The sequence below is a fragment of the Onychostruthus taczanowskii genome, unplaced genomic scaffold, assembly GCF_017590055.1.
Source record: "Onychostruthus taczanowskii isolate IOZ18803 unplaced genomic scaffold, ASM1759005v1 scaffold49, whole genome shotgun sequence".
NCBI classification, from domain to species: domain Eukaryota; kingdom Metazoa; phylum Chordata; class Aves; order Passeriformes; family Passeridae; genus Onychostruthus; species Onychostruthus taczanowskii.
Genome location: NW_024502458.1, coordinates 6247285 through 6270111, shown reverse-complemented (window position 1 = coordinate 6270111; position 22827 = coordinate 6247285). Strand labels below are relative to the sequence as shown.

At 37.5% G+C, this 22827-nt stretch overlaps 1 protein-coding gene across 8 annotated transcripts in view; it reads left to right on the top strand.

Annotated features, from left to right (window-relative positions):
• Nucleotides 1–22827, top strand: part of IRAG1 (inositol 1,4,5-triphosphate receptor associated 1) — a 93827-nt gene that overhangs the window by 19790 nt on the left and 51210 nt on the right. The window contains exon 2 of one of the 8 annotated variants that reach the window (XM_041415228.1): nucleotides 171–278. The exons of 4 other annotated variants lie outside the window; for them this stretch is intronic. The gene's annotated coding sequence lies outside the window, so the exon portion shown is untranslated. 3 more of the 8 variants (XM_041415227.1, XM_041415225.1, XM_041415226.1) reach the window with 3 other exon arrangements.

Here is a 22827-nt window from a genome sequence, read left to right as displayed (position 1 = left end):
TTTAATTACCTGGATTTGTTCCATGGAAATGTGGTTGCCAGGATATTGTTGCCTGAGTTATATAGAAGACATGCAGATGCTATATTCTTGCTTGTACAGAGGGTGAAACATTTTTGCAAAGTTTTCCCATTTGAACACTTCTCATGCAATTCAAAAATCCTGTTTAATAGTCATATCTGAAGTGTTGCATTATCTCTGCTCCTCAATGTGATGGATGCTCCTCTTCTGGATGGGAAGAATCCATCTTAGATGAAAGAAACAAGGGAGACCTCAGCAAGGTAAGAGACTGAATTTAAGACAGATATTCTCATTTAATTTCTGGTTTTATACTTGGATAAATCAGCATGTTCAGATCAGGTAGCATACTGCTGTACCAATCTCACTTTTATAGGCTGATATAGGATTATAAAAGGACAAACTTGAAGTAGGGTAATTCAGGCTGCTTATTCAGATGCCTTGCTTTGCAAGAGTACATAAAAACAAGGCCCCTGCTCACCATAGGCTGGAGTGTGATATATCAGTACTGAGGCTGCACTAACCCAGCAAAGGCAGCATAGAGCTAATTAAAGTTATTGTAATGCCTGGACTGTCTTCAGTAACTCACTTAAAGATGGCTTAGCTCTGTTTGTTGTAGAGCATAAGGACTGCACAAGTTCAGAGGAGACTTTTAAAAAAAGTTAGATAATGACTTTTGAGTTCATAAGAAAAAGAATAAAGTGACTCCTGCAGCATAAACGTGCAGTTATCCCAGATAAAACAGCACGTGGGCTCAAAATCAAGTAGGTTTTACAAAGAACCATTTTAATTCTTCAGTTTAATTCTTCCTTCCCTTTCTTAAAATTACATATATAGATTATTTGAATGTAGAACAAGTGTGGGTGTCCTTAGTCATCTCTGAATGATTGGAAAGGGCATAAAACGAATCTTCAGGGCAGAAAATATTTAGTTTAGGGGCTATGCACTTAGGTCTGATTTCAGTGATTTTAGATTTCTTCCTGCCTAATAATTAATTCTTTTACATTGCTGAAGGCTTTTTGGTTTTGTTTGGTTTTTTTTTTCCATTCCTTAAATGTTTCATCAGCAAAACATTCCAAAATCCTGTTAGTTAAATATTTTAACTTCTATGAGCATATCACACTTCATAATAACTTCAGGTCCTTTCCTGGGAGCAATATTTGCTTAACATTTCTCCTTTGAAGTCTTCATTCTACCATGGATTTGCAAACAACCCTTCTTTTCCACTCCTTGTTCTGTGCTAGCAAGAGTTAAATTCTCTTAACAGTCAGAAGAATTGCTCTAAAGTTCCTGTGATTTGGCTAAGAAGTAACATCTATTAGTCTTGGTGACAGCATGGGTGACAACTCCCCATGTCACCATAGGGATTACAATTAAGTTTTTTCTGATTACAATTAAGTTTTACTGAGGATTTAATCCACCCACTTTTAAGAAGTTGTTCAGCAAAAAAAAAATTTTAAAAAAATACGTGTTTTGCCACATCCTAATTAACTTGTAAGAACAGTGTTCCTGACAAAGTATTAGAACACTCTCTCATAAAACCACAGCATATGGAATGCTGTGGATTATAGGTTGGTCTAGATAAGTAGAGAGGCAGAACATGGAAACTGTAAGTAAAATCTTACAATTTTTCTCTGCAGCTGGGTAGAGTCCCAGACACCCATTATATAACTAAATTTACCTGTAATAACATATGTTACCAATGTGTCCAAGCAAATTAAGGTGTACACAAAAGGCAAGGCAATTTTACCATACTGAGAAGGGGCACAAGTTCTCTGTGGTCACCACACCTGATATAGACTTGTATTTTTTCCAGAGGCATCATTAGATTTCTGACTGAAGTTTCAAAAATTGGATAATAAAATGTCAGGTAACTGTTAAGTCACTTTTAGAAGGAAAATAATCCTAAGCTTTATTTGAGGAAATCCTGGACCTTTTCAAATAGTGCTTTTGTTTTATGTAATTCTCTTGTTTACATGGTACTAATCTGGTAAGGGAATAATTTTGTTTTTCTATAGTGCAATCATAGCTTGGTTTTAATTATGCTGAAATTTACTTACTTTTTCCTTCTTGGCCTGAGAAATCCACTGGAATTCCCTGTAGGTTTTAGCAAACTATAGCTACTTGACTGAGGTGCCTCACAACTCAATGCTTATAAGGCTTTAAACATAATTCTGCTCTCAAATTGTTCCATAAATGTGAACACACTCTTCTTGCTCAGGCTTTTGTTGGGCTCCTGAGCCCACAGGGCTTGCATGCAGTCAGCTTCCAAGGATTTTGGTATGCACTGACATGCTTTCCTCCTTTGGCTCTGGCATTTTTCCTCTGTTGCTGCTTCATAGTAGTAGAAATCTAAATCCCAGCTGTTTAGGAAACATCCTAAATGTTTGGAGGTTTGTCTTGTTTGAGGACAAGTAACTGACTAAGAGATTCCTCACATTACTCCATACATTCTGTGTCTTAAGGCTATGGTTCAAGTCTTGCAAAAATCATAGATTAGAAGAAACTGTAATTTTCAGGGAGTTTTAAAACACCATGAAACTTTACTTAGTGGCATGATAAATACCCAGTTTCAACAAAACCAAAACAAAATCTTCCTTTCTCTATATCTTGTCTATCTAAAACAGTCTGGGGGCTGACAGATGTTCATGAATCTGTCATTTTTGTCTTCTAAACCATGATGTTCATCCACCTTAGTACAATTTATCCTGACGAGGTTTTTGCTCCTCACCTTGCCTGTTTCTTATTGTTTTCCTTTTCCAGCTTTGTGAAGATTATGCCAGTCTCATCTTTGTTTCTGTGGACTCAGTCATGACTCATGACTTCTTCCCAAGGGACTTAATCTCCTTTTTTCCCTCCCTTTGTTTAAGGATGTCTCCCAAGCACCATCCCTAAGATGGCTAATATTAGCAGCTCTTGCTAACTCTGGCCAATATTCTTAATACCCTATTTTTATAGTCAGAGCAGTTTCAAATTTCAGCCTTTTCCACTGTTTCTAGCTTGGTGAATATATCTACTCTATTAGCAGAAAAAGCCCCCTTGTTCTATGGATCCAGCAATTTTCAGAGTGCTACTATTGGACAAATTCTTAATATGCATTATTGAATGTGTCTTTGAATAAAACAGAATGACCATAGTAGTTTGGGTTTTTTTTTTTTGAAGAGGCATCAAAGTAGGTTAGAAAGCAAGTTTTTAAAAGTGTGTAAGAAAGTATTACCCAACTGTACATTTCCTCAAAGAAGGATCAAATGCCAGAGTGACCAAGCAGCACTTTGATTTCAATGTGCTGGTTGAGCAGCTTATTCTTGGGGTTCTCTGGATCACAATTTTAAAAAGGATAATTACTTTTACTCAAAATTGCAACTGCATGGTTTTCCAAGAGGACTAGGAATTCCCAGGAAATGATTGTTATCTTGGAGGCTTTTTTTAAACAAAAAAAAATCAGCAGATTCCCCTCAAAGAATAATGCAATTGCATTGTACCCTGGCCAGGCTTCAGAGGGAAGGGAAACCAGAAGTCATTATTTGATTGGCAAGTTAATTTTGAACAGGACACTGGCAGATAGGAAACATTCATGGCTTTTGTGAAAAGTAGAGACAGCACCTAAACCACTGTGAGGTCATGTGATTAACTCAGAAACAGTGGAAGCATTTCCAGGACTATGGAATGCTGACAGTCATTTTTCCTAACTGAAGCAATTCCCTACAAATGCGGCCAATGCTGTCAGTCAAGAGAGCATGATGAAGCAATAGTGAATAGTTTTCTTCCTTCCCCTGGTGAAAGCTATGCAGCTTTTTCTAGGGGAAACATCAGTCTGGGGAAATCTCCTTCACTGTCACGTCCATCACTGTGTGGAGGAATGGAGCAGGGTTTTTTGTGTGTGCTGTGTTTTCATTCCTTATAGTTCACTGCTCAGGGGTTCTGAGCACATGCTTGTGTGTGAATCCCATTCAGGGTGGAAGGAAGCAGCTTTAGAAGCTGAGCTGCTGCCAGCAGTTCTCATCCTTCTGTCAAAAGCCCAGATGTTCTGATGGACATCTGGGGGTTAGAAAGTAAAAAGTGGAGGGGCTTTCAACTTGCATGTTTGATCTGTCATACAAAAGTAGAACAGGTGTTTCCACTCTGTTCCAACCCCACTGGAGGGAGAAAGAGGGAATGTGAACTCCCTGCCATCCTGGGACCTGCTGGAGTACTGGGGCACCTGTTAACTTTGCTATTTTACTGTACAACAGCCAGGCAGAGCAGGATACCATGGCACTCTGAGGTGCTGCAGTTCTAAATCATACTGGCAATTCCTTCTCTTGCCAAACTTCACTACGGTGGCAGCATCAGAATATGGAGTGGCTGGATTCAGGGTCAGTTAATACCCTTAATCTTTAGTTGAACTCTCTCAGTTCCAGGAACCTCATATCTCATCAGAGTTACTGGATTCTCACATATTCTTTATGTCTAAATAATATTTGAGTTGTTTTGATTTTGTCCTGGATGGTCTTGAGGTTTTCTTTCCGTTATGGGGTGGTAGATGAATGAAAGGTCTGAAGCTGTTGTGGATGAAGATTCTGTGTTTTAAATGAAGCAAACACTGTCTCAAAAAGCAGAATCACTTGTTCTGGTGATCACAACACAGAACCAATGAGTGTTTCATTGCCTTGTTGCAGTAGGACTTGATTCATCTTGGAATATACATTTCCTTTTAATGGTATGTCAGTCTTAAGTGACAGTTCATTATGTCACAAGGTGACATTGATTTTTATATAAATATGTATAGCTATATGTAGGTTAGGCTATCTATTTATAAGATCTTTTAGTGTTAAATTTCTTTGTATAAAACTGCTGTTAAGCTTAACATTTCCTTTGAAAGAACAGATAAGTATTTTCTTTTTAAGTTCTGTGAATAAGACTATGAAAAATAAAAAAATATTGTTTGTAACTAAAGCCAACAAAACATCCCTAATTTTGCTGGCATTTTTGAACAAAACACTTATGCCTTTTAGAACTAGGACTTTCACCTTGAGGAGGATCTCAGGAAGAGAGTATACAGAAAAATAGGTCACTGGCTTTTCATTAATAAACACTCACCAGGAAAATATGATCAGACTGAAGTACAGGAACGAATGTAGAGAGGAGATTTTAGGCTTTAGATTAGAGGTGAAAAAGACACAAACTAATTCATAGGGGAGGATGAAAAGGAGGGTATGGAAGGAGCAGGAAGAAAATGTAACTTTAGAGTCTCATATTGATAATGGTATATCTTTCCAACAAATCATAAAACTGTATTTTAGGCAGTTCAGGAGACATGGCAGAAATGCAGTGTGCTTTGAGGGCTGTCTGGCAAAAATTCCCATTGCAATGCATCCTGTTAAACATGGGCAAAGAACAAAGCACCAGCAGCTACTACCATGTGAAGCTGCAAAAATGTTAAATAAATGACTATTAATCCCAGCTTTGCAAAGCCTCAAGGCAGACAAACATTTAGCTGTGTGCATATGGTGGTACTCACTATGCATAATCAATTCCTGTAGTTTTCTGAAACTGAAGACATGTGCTCAGTAGAAATGTGTTATTTGAGACATCTTGAAAAATTAAGAATTGGATACTTCCAAAGAGACAAGCCAAAATTGTGGTTGCAGTCCCCAGTTCAGTTCCTTTACTATAGAAAATCAAGTAGCTTCTTAAAAATTTTTAAAACTGCTCTTACCTATGTAGTGTATATATAACAAGTGTCCCCCCCCCTTTCTTTTGAAACTGTTGAAACATGCTGGCTGAAAAACAAAATTTTGAAAATGATCACATTTGTGATCATATCTCAAATATCTGAAACTGCAAAGGTGCAGTGTTACAATGGAAAATGATAGACAACTTCATCTAAAGATATTCCTACTGATACTATTTTTTTTTTCCTTTTTAAAATGCACTACCTTAATAATGTTTAAGGAAAACTACAAAAACACAAACCATCCAATGAACCCTGCAAGAGTCTGGCAGCAGCAGTAATCAAGTCAACAAAAATGTATATTAAAGCTTTTCTCTAAAATTCCACTCGTAAATGTGGAATAACCTTTCTGTCCATATTTTGGGAAAATTGCAGCATTGAAAGCAGCTGTTAACCAAAGTGAGTCTCTGACCAGGACTTATCTTTACTTTTTGCTGTAGGAATGAAAGTCACTTACAGTGTACCTCATAAAATCTTCCCACATTGCTTCCTCAGAAGTTTAATGTTACCACATAGTAAATATAAACTTCAACCTGCAAATAATTCTTAAAATCTAGGACTGTTAATTGAGTGCAAACATTCTGGGTCAGTATGGGTAGGGGATATGCTGGCATCAAGTTTCACATGAGATTAGCAATTTTTTATGATTAATTCAGCAAGGGAATGTCATCCTAAATCCTTAAAAAATGTCTGACTTGCATCCTTTCCCTGCAAATCTTAAGTATCTTCTTGCAGTATTTTAATTTCTCTTGTACTAGACTGGAATATGGCAGGAAGTTCAAATTCAGTATGAATTCTGAATTCAGGAGGAAGTATAACATTTACTAACTTGGCCTAGGTTGGTGTGCAGTATCAGTCTCCTTCACTTGTACTTCACATTACCAGAGCATGCTATTATATGTCTGTACAGACATGTGGAAGGAGAAGCCTGTAATCCTTTGGAATTTTCTTTGTAATCCGTTGGAATTCTTCATTTCTGTCTAATTCCCACAACTAAGGTGAGATGCAGCTTAGTGATGGTAGTTATTAACCTCTTCAGCTTTCTTAAAAAACCTCAGAAAATACTTTTAAAACTTCATTCCTTCTCTTTTTCTGGAATCCTGCTATTGTAGATCACACTTTAACCCTTCACTGCCACCACCCCCAAAATCAGAACAGGAAATGAGCTCTGATGGGAGAAACTCGCTATACATGATTATTTATCCAATGGCTATGACTGTGTCAAGCCTTCTGGAAGATTTTCTTTGATTGATAAACTATCCTTTTTTATTTCTTTCCTCCCTGCTCCCCCACCCCCCCACCCCACCCCACCAAACCAAAAGCCATCATTGCTTATTGCTGTTGTTTTTTTATTTTTATTGTATCATCTTCCCAAAAGGATTTTCCCTAGAGTACAGGACAATGACATAATAGTGTATTTAATGTATTGCTTGTAGGCATGTGAAGATTTCAGTTGCTATTAACAGAAATGAAAGCTCAACCCCAGAAAACAATTAATTAGAGTAAGTGAAATGTATCCATGACCTTGGAAGATTCTGTGTGCTAAAAATATTTGCTATATTTAGCTTCTTGGCAGGCTAGATTTTAAGGGCATGGAAACAGAGTAGCTTCCTTGCCCACAAAGGTTTAAGTTTCTGATACTGTTTTGCTTTCCCATAAGTCATTATAAACATCCTAATTTGGTGCTTTATTGGGACTCCATTTCTAAAACCACTTTCTTAAAGGGAGGAAGAAAAAAAAATGAAGACCTGTATATGGGAAAAGAAAATATAATGGTTTCTTTAAAGACTTTGACTAACATTTGTCCAGAAGGACTTGGGCATTGAAACTGTGTTTGTCAGTTTGGATCATTTTATTGATCATCTGGCAATGAAAACTGGAAAACAGATTGACATTTTGTTTCTTGGCCCCTGCCTGTTTCTCATATAGACATTATTAACTGGCTATTTTGGGACTGAGAAAAACATTAGTTTTTTGTAAATAAAAAGGCTTGTGGCTTGATGAGGGGAGGTTTTGCAGGCACTTTGAGTCCTTGTCCCTAAAATCTCAAATCTTCCCATCTAACTTGGGCTGGTTTAGGGGATCATCTCTACCTCAATTATGGCATCAAAGCAAACTTGATTTTCCATTGTTGTCCATAGAGATTTTTTCTTTAACATGACTGGGCTCTAGCAAACCTGTCCTTACCTCCTGCAGGCTCTGCAACTGCATATTCTTTTTATTTTTTTAATTTAGCATTTCTGATTCATGTGATTCTCTTTTCCTGGAGAAAATGGAAAGCAAATTTCCTGCCTTTCAGAAGACTCATCTAGATAAGTTGCTGCATAAACATTATTAAAAGTTAATAAAGTTTGTTACATTTTGCCTAAATGATCTATCATAGCTGACTGGAAAAGTGATATTGAGTAATACCACACTTATGAACCAGCACACATTTTCAGTTTTTCTGGGTTGCATTTGGGGTTTAATATTCAGCAGAATGAGTCCCAGATGGGAGAATTTTTTTGCATGTTTTTCTTTGGATTTTTTTTTTTTTTGTTGTTTAATATATTAAATTAGCAGAATTGTTATTAATTTATTTTTCCTTCTGTCTGGGATGAAGCTGGCAGGTAAGAATTGCTTACATAAGTAAGATTTGCATACTGGGTTCCATCAGATAAGAGAAGGTGACTTCAGTTTTGTGTGCACTCTAATGGTAGCAACACACAAGCCAGAAAAGCAATTGAAAACATAAATCTGGTGCAGAACTAAATACTTAAATTTGGAAAAATGTTCTGTGCAAGAAAACAAAACAACACAGCAAAAATTTGGCATAAATTTTAACTCGGCTAACTAGTTTTCCATACAGTTGAGAAATAAGATGATGAGAATAATGCAATAAACAAAATTGTCAATGCACATTGTTATTTGGGAAGTGGACAAAGATGAATTCTGTGATGCAAGTGAAGTTTTAACTGATAAAAACACCTTTGAGATGCTTTTAAAATGGAACAGGAAAACTCATTTCCTAGAACTCCAGTTTTAAGTGCAAATGTTATCACTTCTGCTGCAAATTTTTAGCCTGTCTGATGAATAATCTTTATACTTTAGTCACAGGATAAAAAATAGAGCATGTAATTGTGACTTGCCATTATGGATGTTATTACACATGCTCAGGAAGCATAAGGAACAACATTTTAATGCAAAGTGTTTTTAAGTCCTGAAGCACAAAATTTTCAAGTATAGTAGTAATGAGAATAATAAAGTAAATCTTAAAAAATGAGAATTCTCAAAAACTCAAATGAAGATACCTACAACTATTTCTACACAAATATGCTATTTGATTTAAAGTTCTTATCTCCCAGATTGCCCAAATAAAGCCAAAACTGGAAAAAACCCCAAAGATTGTGGCAAGATCACTTTTCTGCTGTTGCTAGACAAAGCTTTGCTTGAAAATGGTTGTGTTCCAAAAATGAAGTCGCTGTGTGGATCATAGCTCTAGTTCAGCCTGAGAGGCAAAACTCTCCATTGATTCAGTATAACAAGGATTTTAGTGCTCGTGTTTAGTGCTGGTTTTCACCTTCTCCAAGGCACAGGTAAAAATCTTAGAACTTGAGGAGGCCAACTCAGGAAACTTAACATTGCTGTGTTAAATTTGCTACTCCTGCACTGCTGCTTTCTCATAGGTCACAGAGCTGTGAAAATCAGGAAAATGGGAAGGTAACTGGTGGGATGGGGGCACACATGTCCCATAACCACCAAACCATATGTAACTGCAGAGAACTACATCTAGATACTCTGAAATACTTCAGATACTTGTAAAAAAATAACTTCATGCTCTCCCAGGGGTATATAATAGTGGAATACTGGCAACATAAATATGTTGCGTTATGGGGGATTTGCCAAGCCATCTGTATTAGAATGTTTTTTTAAAAAAAACAGATATCACCAGTTCTTTAAAAAAAACAACTAAACAAATTACTTTCTTAACATGGTACATGTTACTCTGCCTTCTTTATAGAATTTTAACAGTCTACTTGAAATAATTAAATTTTTAGCTGCCAGTATTTTGTCATTCAATAATTTAGATTTTAGCTAGCAGAGTTCACCTCTGTTTGGCCTGAAATCATTCACATTAAACAAATCTGTGGGCAAAGGATCTGTGAAAGCTATAGAATAGAATATAAAAAGCAGTTTCAGGAGCAGAAGATGCATGAAAACTTTGTTTTCCTCCTCTTGTGAGTACCTCCAGTATCCTTCTGTGTCCCCTAAATCCTACATAGACAGCAGGGGTCATGTTTGTGTGCTGCAAGTGGAGGGGCCAAACAAAACAACTGACACTCTGCTGCTATAGGTTTCCCCATAGTGGGGGCAGTTGTTTAAATCTGGTTTACAAGCACTGTTTTTTTGCTAAATCTCTGGGAACTTGAAAATGTTGTGAGGCCTCAATTACTTTAAGAAATTTGGGCTAAATTCGGCCAACAGTTGTTGTAGGATGCTGGACCAATGAAGAAGCAACTTCAGCAAAAAGTTTTATTTCCCAGAGGATGATAATACTGAAGGACAGTAAACAACTTGTTCTTGCCCAAACTGGGTTCAAAGCACTGCCCTGAAAGGGATGAAAGTAGATTTAACAGAAACACAACTTCTGTTGTAGGCAAATGAAGCATTTGACACTTACGGCCTAGAAATTCTATAAAACTGAAAAATTGAGTTACAGATGCAAGTAAAAATTCCGTGACTGCAGATAGCTAGACGGAAGACTGAAACCATGCTGAGTCACAAGAGAGTATTTCAGAACTTGAGTTTGTGGGTAATGAAGTAGTAATTCAAAAAGATGAAAGGAGGTGTGTTAAAATGCCTTGTCAGAGTCTGTTGTGGTGTCAAGTACTGTATATGGACAAAGAACATCAGTTCCTGGAAAGGTACTGGAAAAACCTAGCTGCTCCCTGTATGTGGGGAGCAAGCTTAAGCACCAATGTCACAGAAGTTTTTCAGAGCTTTTTTTCACTATGTTGATTTTTGGAACTAAGAATGTTTTAAGTCCAGAATAATAGACTTTCTAGTGCCAGCTGAAACATGATGTGGCACAAAGCAGGTGCTCAGCTTCTAATTTTCTGTGCTTTGTTGCTATCAAGTCATCTTTGCCCACTTCTCCTACAAGCCATGCACCAGTCCCCTATGGTGCTTTCCAAATCAAATCATCAAATCCTTACTTTCCTTTGTCTCATTTGTTTCTGCCTTAGTGATCATATCAGCCACTGTCAAAAGGCAGTAGTTTAGTATTGTTTGCTGCTATCTCTTAAAACAGCCATAATATATCCCTTCAAAACTTACTATCCAATGATTTTAAATGCGATCTGCTGCTTTTATTTTTATTTTTTTTTAATTACCCACCTTCTTTTCTCTTGTCTTTACTTCAGTTGTGAAAGGATTTTTGGAGAGGGTTTGGCTTTCTTATATTTAATAACTTCCCAGCACCTGGCATTAGAGGACTCTTAGGATCTGTGGGTGTAATTGTAATACTCTTAAGTAAATAGTCTGAAGCAGCTAAAGGGCTGAAGTAAAATCTGTCAGTTTTAGAGCTGAGAGCTCTGAATTACATTCACATGATTGCTCTGTAGGTACCTGAATGTACTGTGGTAAAGTTTTTAGGTTTCTTTTCCGTCTTCAAGCCTCATTTGTAGCTACATTCTTTCATGGGATACAAGCAAATTCTGTGGACTTCATTGGGAATTATTCCTACTCTGCAAGTGGAGAGCAGAGCCCATGACTGGACCGAGGCCAGCGTTCTTTAAAAGTTCACATGCCTTCTATTTGCTCTCTAATTTAGACTCCTTCTGACCAAACAAAGGGAGGGGGAGAGGAATGAAAAATAGTAGCATCTGTGTCAGTAAAAAATCCTAAGGGTTAAAATAACATGATGTAAACTGTTTCATCTGTTCTTCCTACTTGCCCATTTTAATCAGAAATGAGTAAGTAGAGCTTATATGCACTGAACTTGAAGAATGCTAATGGGGTGTCTGCATCATGTTGTACCCAGAGTACTTATGCCAGAATAGGAGAGCCTTTAATTCTGTAATTCTCTGAGGCAAGAAAAGCTTTCTGAAGAATTACTTTAAACTCTCATTCTAATGTTAGGCAGCCTGTTGGATTTCTGAGTTAAAAATTGCTTCAGCTTTAGTTACTAGAGCCAGATGTAACATTGACCTTAAATGGTAAAAGCTCCCAAGAGTGAAAGAGAGGCTGGCCCGAGGGGAAAGAGGAATAACGGAGGTTTTAGGTAAGTAATCTCTATAACCAGGAATAAGCTCTTTTTCAGCCTGAAACAGAACGGAACTATTTTTCCTCCTTAAAGGTACAGTACCGTGCTCTCGTGATACTGAGGAGCTGGTTCTTTACCTCTTCCCCATCCTTTAAAATTCCACGTCTTTGTCAGATTTTAGCTGCTTAAAAACTGGGTGTAGTCAATGCCACCTCATTCTGCTTGCAAACTGTTTGGGACTGTACAAGAATGAAAAAGGAAGAGCTGTGTTAATTATACTGCAACTTGAATAATACAGGTATGTAGTCAGTAATTTAAGGTAACCTGATTCACAGATACTGTCATCTGCATTGTACTAACCAAGAGGGAGTCTTAGGAGCACTCCATGTCATAGAGAAACAGATAAGTCACTGGTTGCTCTTTTTTCTTTCTTTTTTTAAATTGTATGACTTTACTTCCCTCATGATTTTAACAGTGCTGGAGTGGTTCATGTTGGTGGATTATCTACTTGTCTGGAACTTGCCTTTTAAAAAGGATTTCCAGAGCCATTTCTTTATACAGTCTGAGTTTAGTCCTGTTAGATGTAAATTAATACCACAAAGTTGTATTTAATTAGAGTGCTGTAAAGAGAAAAACAAATATCTTCAAGTGTTAAAACATGTTTCCTTTAGTACAGAAAAATCTCATTATTTGCTTTTCCTGGTATTTTGGTTTTTGGTTTTATCTGTGCTATTTGGTAGGTATCCTGCATTAAAGTGTATTTAATTCCCTTGATAAATTAAAATGCGTTTTTGTCTTACTAATATGTATATTAAGGTTTTCTTTTGCTCCAGACAGCAGAATGTAAACAACATGAAATAATGAGGTCAGTGCAAGGAAGTGATAGCTGAAATTGAAGACTTAGGTTTCTGTTACTAACTCACATTACTAGCAACTTGTGTTAATGAGTTGATTTTTCGAATCTGCATAGCATGGCTTCACCTGGTGAAAAATCCTCTGCAATCAGTAGTGAATTTTGATCTCTGCAGAGTGATTAGAGCATAGTTTTTAGTTTCTCCCGTACAGAGGTTGAGTGAATTTAGAGTTCTGAGTGTAGACAGTGTTCTTGTGAGTGCTGACAGTTATTGCCTTTGTGTTTCATATGGTACGTGTTGTGTACACTTTTGTGAAAGTTTTCTTCATCCAGCTTCAAGAGGCTGTGATAAATGAATCTTACTGTTAAAGCATTTCAGATATTGTTGCAAACTTGTAATAGTTTTATTTTTCTCTGGACTATCATTAGTGCACAGCTTAGTACGTTTAGGTTAAACTCCTAGCAGACCTTCATCTTTTAAATCAACAGTAATATCCCAAATCAACAATTATACCACACTTGGAGCCTAATAATCTGATGGTACAACTCACAGAAATCTAAGTTTATTAGAACAGTGGAAATTAAGAATCAGCCCAGTATATGAAATGCTGACTACTGAGGGTCCTCACTTATGCAACGTTCTTGTATTTCTGGTGTGCAAAGACCCTCGTTCTGGTTTGTTGATCTTGCATTGTTACTTTACTTGTGATGTTTTATGAAACCCTACAACTTCTGCAAGGGTGTACAAGTTTAGATGGTATTCTAGAAGGTGTTTAAGTTTCCATGACTTATTTTTAACAATGTCTAAAAGTTGGGATGACTAATCAGTGTCTAACTCCTCCAAGTCTGAACCAAGTATATATTTCTAATACATGATACAGCACTTCAACAACTATTGGTCTTATTTCACACAGTTTTTTTTATCTTCTAACTTAAAAGATATATTGAAGTACCTATCTGTAAATTTATCTTCAGTAAAGGTATTATGATGGCAAAAGTATAATTTAATACAAAAAGTAGAAGTTGCTTACTTGTGCATTATGTGATTTGTTAACATCAGCACTGATAAGTACCTAGGATTTTCATTGTATTTAACTTTTAGAAATCCATCTGCTTCACATTCTTCTGGATTAAGTTCTAAATTGTCTGTGAGCATGAAACCTGTATACCTCCCTACCTCCTATCTTTTTATATGTCAGTTTTAATAACTATAGTCCTATTTATCTAGAATCAAAACACTGGAAATTAAGAATTATCTTGCAACCAGATTCATTACTCCAAAGTTTAGCCCCAGCTGCTTCCATTCTCCTTTCTATCAGTCTGCTTCCTGACAGTTTTTAAGGATAGTTTGGTGTCAAATAACTTTAAAAAAAGTTATTTATGACAGAATATACAAGATATAGGGAGCTGGACCTGGGAGAGACAGATGTGAAAGCTTCTCTTTTCATGGGTCATATGTATGTTGCTCACATGGAGTTCTCCTTCCTCATCTATTTGCTGTCCTTAGACTAGTGTGTAAGTCCAGGAAAAAAGAAGGATAAAATGGCTTGTGAGTGGAAGGGGAAAGAAAATCCTTGCTGTTTCAAGGTCTGTGGGCTATTTAAAGATCTGGGGGATTTGTGGGCAGAGATACATCTTCTTGCTGTCTTAACTTGCAGCCTTCCTGTAAACTAAGCAGAAGAATTTCCTTATGATGTGCTCTCTGCCTGTGCTTCCTTTGAAAAGTGGGTCAAAGAGATGTTTTGGATCTCATATCACTGACAGAAAGGAAATCTGAGTGGGTGATGGATCTCTGTAGGCTTCTAAACTAGTGACTCAAGACATGAATTACTGCTATGTACATGTGTAGAGCTAAGACTGTGACTGTTATGGTAGTGCTTTGAAATAATAACTCACTTTCCCTCCATGGAAGGTAGGTCCCAAGGATTCTGGCAAAGAGAGAGGAATTTGTTATTTGGAGCAAGTGGACTTGTAACCTCAGGTTTTGATGGAGAGCTTCAGCTCTAATGGCATCCCTGGATCTAATCCTCTAATCTAAGTAGGTAGATGTAATGGGTTTTTTGCTTTATATTTCTGTTCCTTTAGGTTAATTTCAGTGTGTTTATCATTAATTTTACAATCTCAAAAAAACAATTTGAGAATTAAATTTTACTTAGGAATTGCCAAATATATTAAATATCTAAAAGATTGAAACAACAAAACCAAAAATAAAGACCACACACTTACATTTCATAGCTGAAATAAGAATGCCTTACCATGTGCTGGAACTTTGACCTATCCTTAAAATGTGCAAACCACAAAATTTTTAGGTATCACAAGTAATCTGGAACCTGTAGTATTTTGGATATCTGTAGACATCTGTGGATTTGGACAAGTAAGGCTTGTAGAATATGATCTTTCCTATGCTAACAGGGTTTGCTGTGGGAGGGGAGGATGAGAGGAGCAGGGAGGGAAGCATGCAAACCTGCCAGCTAACAGATGTGAAGTGAGTAGGTAAAGCTGGAAGTCTTTTCCCCAACTAAAGCATATTCTGTTGTGTTTTGTTGTGATGCAATACATACTGTAGAGTCACTGCTGTCCCCTCATTTATGTGTAAATATGCCTGGTGATTTGTCCAAAGAGAACTGCAATCTCATGCCTATAAAACACTGCCCACTGAATTAGTTACTGGGATTTCTGCAAAGACCAAAGGGATTGAAAAGTTGATCTAACAAACAGCAGTGGTGGGGAAAGCTTTTTATGTTGGAGCTGCACACTGTTTTCTTAGCCACTGTAATGTTTTGCATCCTGAAAATGAATATGTGATAGAAACTCTGGGCTGCTGGGGCAAGTACAATAATTGCTTTGGGGTAGAGACTTGGCTTCTGAGTAAAATTATTGCTGTTTATATAAATTCTGCAGAATGTTTTGTAAGGCTGAAGTTATACATGGGGAATTTGGCTCTGAGTCTTTGCTTTTGAAATCGTCAGCGAAGTTTCCATTGACTTCAGCGTTGCCAGAGGAGGCACTTAGTGAGCACCACAAAGGTAAAGGCTCTCTCAATCTGAGCAGGAGAAGGTCTATTTTCACCTATCTTATTTTGGACTTGATTTGCACTACTTACAAATTCAGTAAAATAATATGGTTTTCTGAAATTTTGGACAAGAAAAATCCTCTATTTCCTTATTAAATGTTCTTCCAGTTTCTCCAGTCTCTTTTAGTACGTAGTAGAATATAGTAAGGTCTCGTATATCAATTAATGTTTCCTGTTAAAACTTCCAAACTTGTAATGAACTGTGCTGTAACTGCTGAACAGAAGAAATAAAGTGTCTAGCAATAAGTTGAAGGAGAGCTTGTAGAGAGGAAGGAAAATAATTTGACAATGTATGACAATTACTTCCCAATTTTAGCTGCTGAATTTCCCATAGTTTTCTTTATAAATAACAAATTAAAAGTGCTGACCTATGGGCTTGTGAAAGTAGAATTACATGATTTGGGCTGAGTTGCAGTGGAGGGTGGAGTTTGTCCCAGGAGGAGGTGCTAAGTCCATTTGACATTCTGCACATCACCTCAGACTTGAAAAGTCTTGGAAGCAACCCTACATATTGTGCCTTGTTCCCTTATGCCAGTGTAGTGGAGCCCATTCGGACTTCCCTGAGGGCTGTTGCAGTTAAGAACTTATTCCTGATTTTTGTTAGATAAAATTATCAGCATTGCTCCAAAAGCTAGTTTAATAAGTGCAGTAGTCAGACTGTCGAAACCAAAGCAGATTTATCAGAATTCCCAAGTATCTTAGGAACCTGAAGCAAGTTTAGGAAGGCTTGAAAATTGCTCAATGCATTAAGTAAAAATGTCTTTAAGGGACAGGGAGAAAGAATGTGTGGGATATATTCTAAAGTCTCAATGTGTAAAACTCAGGTTATCATCTTCATGTTGAGCTTTTGGGATCTGTTTGAAATCTCTTTTGCATTAAACACAGGATTAAAATGTCCCTTCCAAACCTCATATATTATGTGCTAATGGAATAGAGTCACTGAAGTATTAACAACCTTATACCCTTGTAAGAAGCTCTTGATATTTCCTGTTGGTTTCAATTTTTTTGCAAGGCTTTGGCATTTTCTGTTTAACAGATTTTAAGTGTTTTTCTTAGTAAAATGGCAGACATCAGCCATCTCACTCTCTACAAAGCTGACATATAGTTGTAACAGAAGGGTGAATAATACCTAAAGATCCCCAAGGAAATCTGTCCTGTTGCTGTTTGGTATTTTTCTGTCTGGTAATGTGTTCAGAAATTACATTAAATACCAACTGATGATTTTTATTGATCACTTTAGAAATGACACTAAACTTAAGGACCCAGAGGAAAAATACAGCACACAAGAAAAGTAGCCTGGGCGTAGTGCCCAGTGACAGGATGAGGAGCAATGGCCATAAAGTAAAACACAGGAAGTTCCATCTCAACATAAAGAACAACTTCTTTATGTTGAGGGTGTCAGAGCACTGGGACAGGCTGTCCAGGGAGGTGGTGGAGTCTCTGGACACATTCAAAACCCACCTGAATGCATTCCTGTGTCACTGCTCCAGGTGACTCTGCTTTGGCAGGGAGGTTGGACTGGATGATCTCCAGAGGTCCCTCCCAGCCCTAATTATTCTGTGATTCATATTATGAAAATGTTGAGTTGTACTTACTTAAACCATCTAGCAAGTCAAACTCTCTTCTTGTAAATGGCTGTTGCTGTTTGGATTGCGTGGAGCTTTGCCCATGTACATGACCTATGGGTCTGTCTCAGTGGACTTCGATCGCTCCAGAGAATCTGGCTCTATGCAATATGAAGACAATTTCCCTTTCTCTGTTGCTTAACAGGCAGACTTGATGGACATTTTTCCCTTCAGAGCAGGACTTGGTAAATTTCTTGTACAGCTTTTTACAAATGAGAACAGACCCACCAGGTTTTTCACCTAATGTTATTCTTGGGTAGTAGTTGGTGATATGTTTTCTTAGAGCAAAGTCTTTTAAACTCATGACAAAAACTTCACAACTCACAATGTATCTTACACTCATCTGTCAGCTTCTATGATTCAGAAGTTGTGAAGCTGGGAGGTTTTTTCTTCCTTTTGAAGGTGGGTACTGTACAATCACCCTGTGTACTTATCTTCTGAGCATCTGCTTGGAAAATAAAACAACGTGCCTTTTTGACATCCAAGAAAGTGCTATAAAAAGTCTGTTGCTATGTTTAAATGCCTACACTCAGTTGCTATAGCAATAAAAATATCAAAAATGATGTACAAATTGCCACAGTGCATTACCAGCCCTTTCCTGGACAAGGAGATTGTGGGACTGAGACTGGGACAGAGGTGCTCAGTGTATTGGAGAGTAGAGTTGCCCTAGAGTTCCAGGTGCCCTGTGGTGTCACCTGAGAGCAAAGTGTGTCCCAGCTGTGTGCATCCCAAACTGGCTAAGTCAAATGGGACAGTTGCTTCTTCATGACTTGTATGTTGAATATTTGTACCCAGTTCCCATTTCTGTGCAAGATAAGCTGCTGAAAGCGTTGACTTTTCTCTAAATTCCTTCAGTCCCATGACAGCAAGTGTGAAAATCAGCTTACAGACTGCATCAGCCCATGTAGATTTTTCACCCTGTAACATCCCAGTGGTCACTGTGAAATGTCCTTGTTCCTGAGGCAGTTATGGGCACCCTGCTATCCAAAAGAAAAGAAATTAAATAGTAGCTAATGGAATCTTTAGCATCTCTGTGGGGCTCAAAGTCTTGAACCTTCAGTTGCTTCTCAAAGAAGCAGGAAATTCGACTTCCTTCATAAAACACAGCAAGCAGAGCAAGGCATGTTATTTTAGCAACTGTAAGTTTGGTTATGGAATGGAATTGTTTCCTCAGACATTTCTATGCCTCATTCTCTTGTCTCCTGAGGAATATTAGAGGAAAGACTTGGAGAAATTGAAGCTTTGTTTGAAAGCAAAATAACTGGTTCTCTTTATTCCAAATAGCTTGAAGAATCCTCAAGATCCAAATGAGATGGCTCAAACTGCGGAACAGTCAATTGCATGCTGGTCAATTTGCATATGGTAATCCACAACAGTCACATAATTATTTCAAGTATTTTCTCTAACGTATTCTTAGAAGTCCAGTTGAGAGCTCTGCTATCAAGACTGTATCAGTGGTGGCAATACATATTTTAAATTTTTGTTTCAGTTGTTAGTTATTGTTTAATGCTCTTTTTCAAGGCTGTTATAAACATGTTGATTAAGTGATTCTTAGACGCAGCTATGGAACCCTGTAGTTTGAAGGCCCACTTAAATTCTGCACTACCTCTAAGTACATTTGGGTGTTTTAATTTTTAAAAAAACACTGGATAAACTACTGCCATGTACATGGATCACAGTTTTTCTCAAAATAAGCATTGCAATGTTGCATACATGGTTGCATCCCTCTCATTTCTACTAGCTTCTGTTTGCGATCCCAGTACAGCATTTTTCTGTAATGAATCTTGAACGTCTTTGGGATTTAATTGCAATGTTGCGATTTTGGTTTTAATTGTTGAAAAATGTGATAATTTGTATCTTTACATCTGCACAAACTCCAGTGAGTGTGGAAGCATGTGTGTTTCTCAAACGCTGTGGGGATTCTTTGTTTACTTTCCAGATGTTCCACATGGAGTACTGGACAATTACCTGGGTTTATCCTTAAATGAGAATGTCAACAGCACTGATTGTGGGTTTGGTTTGTTGGTTGTTGCTTGGTTTTGGGGTTTTTTTACAAATCTAATGGGGGAGTCCAAATGTTAGATCCATAAATATTTATTGATACTTGTTTATTAAAGTCCTGTGCAATTAAAATTCCAAAGGTTATCCTGCTATGTCAAGCTTGGGAGGTGCTTCTGTGGCTGCACGCTGTTGTGTGCCTGTAAAACCAGCACATCTGTGCTGCATTTGCAGTATTGGAACTTTTACTGTTGAGAATATGTGGTCACATGAATAGCCTAATTGGGGAAGGGGAGAGGACAACCAAGGAGATGTGTGGAACCTAAAAGCTGTAGCTTTTATTTTTCATGATGCTGTCAAATACTCTTAACAAAGAAACCTCATTTCCCTGAGAACTGTGTCTATAGCACCCTCACCACAGTTATTATGATATCAGTTTATTCTGTATTTCTAAGCTATTCTATATAGTCTCTGTTTCAGATGCTGTACATCTGAACTTGCATCTGCCATGGAAACACAAACTTCCTGATATCTGTCAGTTCCTGCACCAGCTTAGCTTGAAACTCATCACCAGCTTATGGCAGTGCAGGAGGAAGAGGGAGGCCTGAACACACAACATTAGCTACATAAGCTTTTTTTCTAGAGAAAAAGTACTACATGGCTATGTTTAGAGACACATTTCTCTTCATATGTTGTCCACTAGCCTTCTTTATGTGTTAGCTATGCATTTATTCTTTCCAAAATCTATTTTTGCTATTGTTTTCCTTGGACTAAAAATTATGCTGTTATTCTGGTTGTCAGCCAACTATCTTTCCCCCTTCTTCCCTGCCCTCCCCTCATTCCCTCCCAGTACCCTTTGAACTTGTCCAACTTGTTGAATTTGGCAGGAGAGGATTGCAAAAGCATTACACTCCTATAAGTGAAAATCAGTGGTGTGGTAAGAGAGGAGAGACCCAGATTAGTGCTGTTAAGAGGAAAGGCTCCACTGTGAGCTGAAATTATCACTGATTCTGTTTGATCTGCCAGCTGGCAACCTGGCATGTGTGAAGCTTAAAACTAAGCACAGCAAATGCTGTCTCTTGGCTCTCCAGACTGGTAGGAGACCAGGAGACATGTAAGCTTGCTGTGAGGGAGATAAGACACAAAATCATCAAAATAAAATACCCGAAGAAAAGGTTTTGATAGCTCAGCTGCTTAGAAACAACCCATTTTTTAGTGTAGGGAGACATAGGTTACTAAATGGCCTGTTTGTGCACTGCTATCTTTATTTTGGAAAAAATTGGTCAATGTCTGTGGAACAGATCGAGAAAGCTGCAGGCTGATAACTCCTGTGATTTCACACGAAGTTCTAATAGTTGGTGGCAGTCCATATGTTTGTCTGCTTTCCAAAGTGGTGCAGAGCACTGTTAGTTTGTAACAGACACCCCTCTTCTATTTTGCAGATTTTTCCATCGGGGCTGCAATGCCTAAAAGGAAAAGGTCTGAGGTTTCTGCAGTCTTTGGGAACAGGCTATAGACTCTGCTCAGGCTGCTCTTTTGGCATGTCAGTCAGGTTCATGGGAATGTTGTTAGTGGACAGGTTCTTCCCATGGCAAGTAAATGTCAGCCATCCGGGTAGAGGCAGCCATTCTAATTAGGCTTTCCTTATGCAACAGATGTTTTGAAGCTCAGCCAGGGAGAATAAAGTAATATCCAGAGACAGCAGCCCTTATCTGCTTTCTGGTCATTTAAAGAAGGCAGTTGGGGCTCGGGAATCTGTTCTCTGAAAACTTCCTTGCACTTGAAGTGGTTTCTCCACCAATTGTGTCCTTTTGTGCATGTTCAAGGTCACCAGGCAAGGTCTGAGGCTGATGGAACTCCAGGAGTTCTACATCATGAACGCTGCTCACTTGGACTCATTACTTTAGGTGCCCTTTAAATCATCTGTCATAGGTTTAGGGATTTGTTTGGTTTTTTAATATATAGAAAAATACTGGTCCCTTTTGTGCATGTTCAAGGTCACCAGGCAAGGTCTGAGGCTGATGGAACTCCAGGAGTTCTACATCATGAACGCTGCTCACTTGGACTCATTACTTTAGGTGCCCTTTAAATCATCTGTCATAGGTTTAGGGATTTGTTTGGTTTTTTAATATATAGAATATAAATATATTCTATATATTAAAAATATATTAAGAATATATATAGAATATATCTTTCTCTAAAGATTATTCAGAGCATGCAGATATTTTGTTTATGAATAAGGAGTGTTTTTGTTCTTCTCCTTTTTTAAAAATAACATTGGGAAAACCAGCAACGCCAAACAGATGCTCTCAACGTGAGATATAGTGATCCTGTAAAAGAACTCCCCTTCTGTCTTCCTTCAGCTCACTTCAGAAGCTTCTAGAGATCCTTTTTGTTGAAGTAAACTTCAGTGAAAAATGGCAGAATGAGATTTCATTTGCTCTTAAGCAAACTGACTGCACACTTTGTTTCTGTTACTCACTGGTTTGTTATTCTGTGATGATTTGAAAAAATTAACCTGTGGCAAGATCAGGTTTTCTTTCTTTTCCTGATCATCTGCTTGGAAGGAGTTGTTAATTTTGCTTGAACAAACGAAAAATCCCACCCTTTTCTATTTAGTATTGAATTTGTTTCTCTATATTTAAAATAGGAAGCTCCTACTTAGAGCATTGCAGCCATCAGCCTGCTGAATATTCATTATCCTTTCTTCACCTGTGCTGCAAGGCATTATGCTGACCATGAGAATTCCAGACTTTAAATTCCTCTGATAGGTAACAAACTTTCTGCTTGCATTTTAAATTTTACTTCTGTTGTTTGAAACAGTTGGGCTAACTTCTCATTTGTGGGTCTCATCCAGTGCAGTAAGGAGCCCTGTATACAGGAGAGTTGCACAAGTCAGTTGCTATTATGACAATTTTTAACATATTTCAATTTTTTTTTCTTTATTAACATATATGTTACCAATTTTCTGGTTTTTAAATGCTGCTTTATAAATAATTTTAATTAAACTGTTCAGTAAAAATGAAGACTAGGGTTATAGATAAGAAGATATGAAACCTAAAAAATGTTCCTAGAAGGTAAAAATCATTGTTGGATTGCCTAACTAATATCCAAAAACCTATATTTTTTCCCCATAACTATCAAACATTATTCCACTGAACTGAATGCTCCACCTAGATGGATGTTGATAAACTCAGGATGTAAGTGTGCATTCCTGGTGGCTGGAAATGCAATGTGCTTCAGGTATTATATAAAAGTGAGATTTAGTTCAGCAGTGCAAGAAATGAGACAACTGTTTTTAGGTAA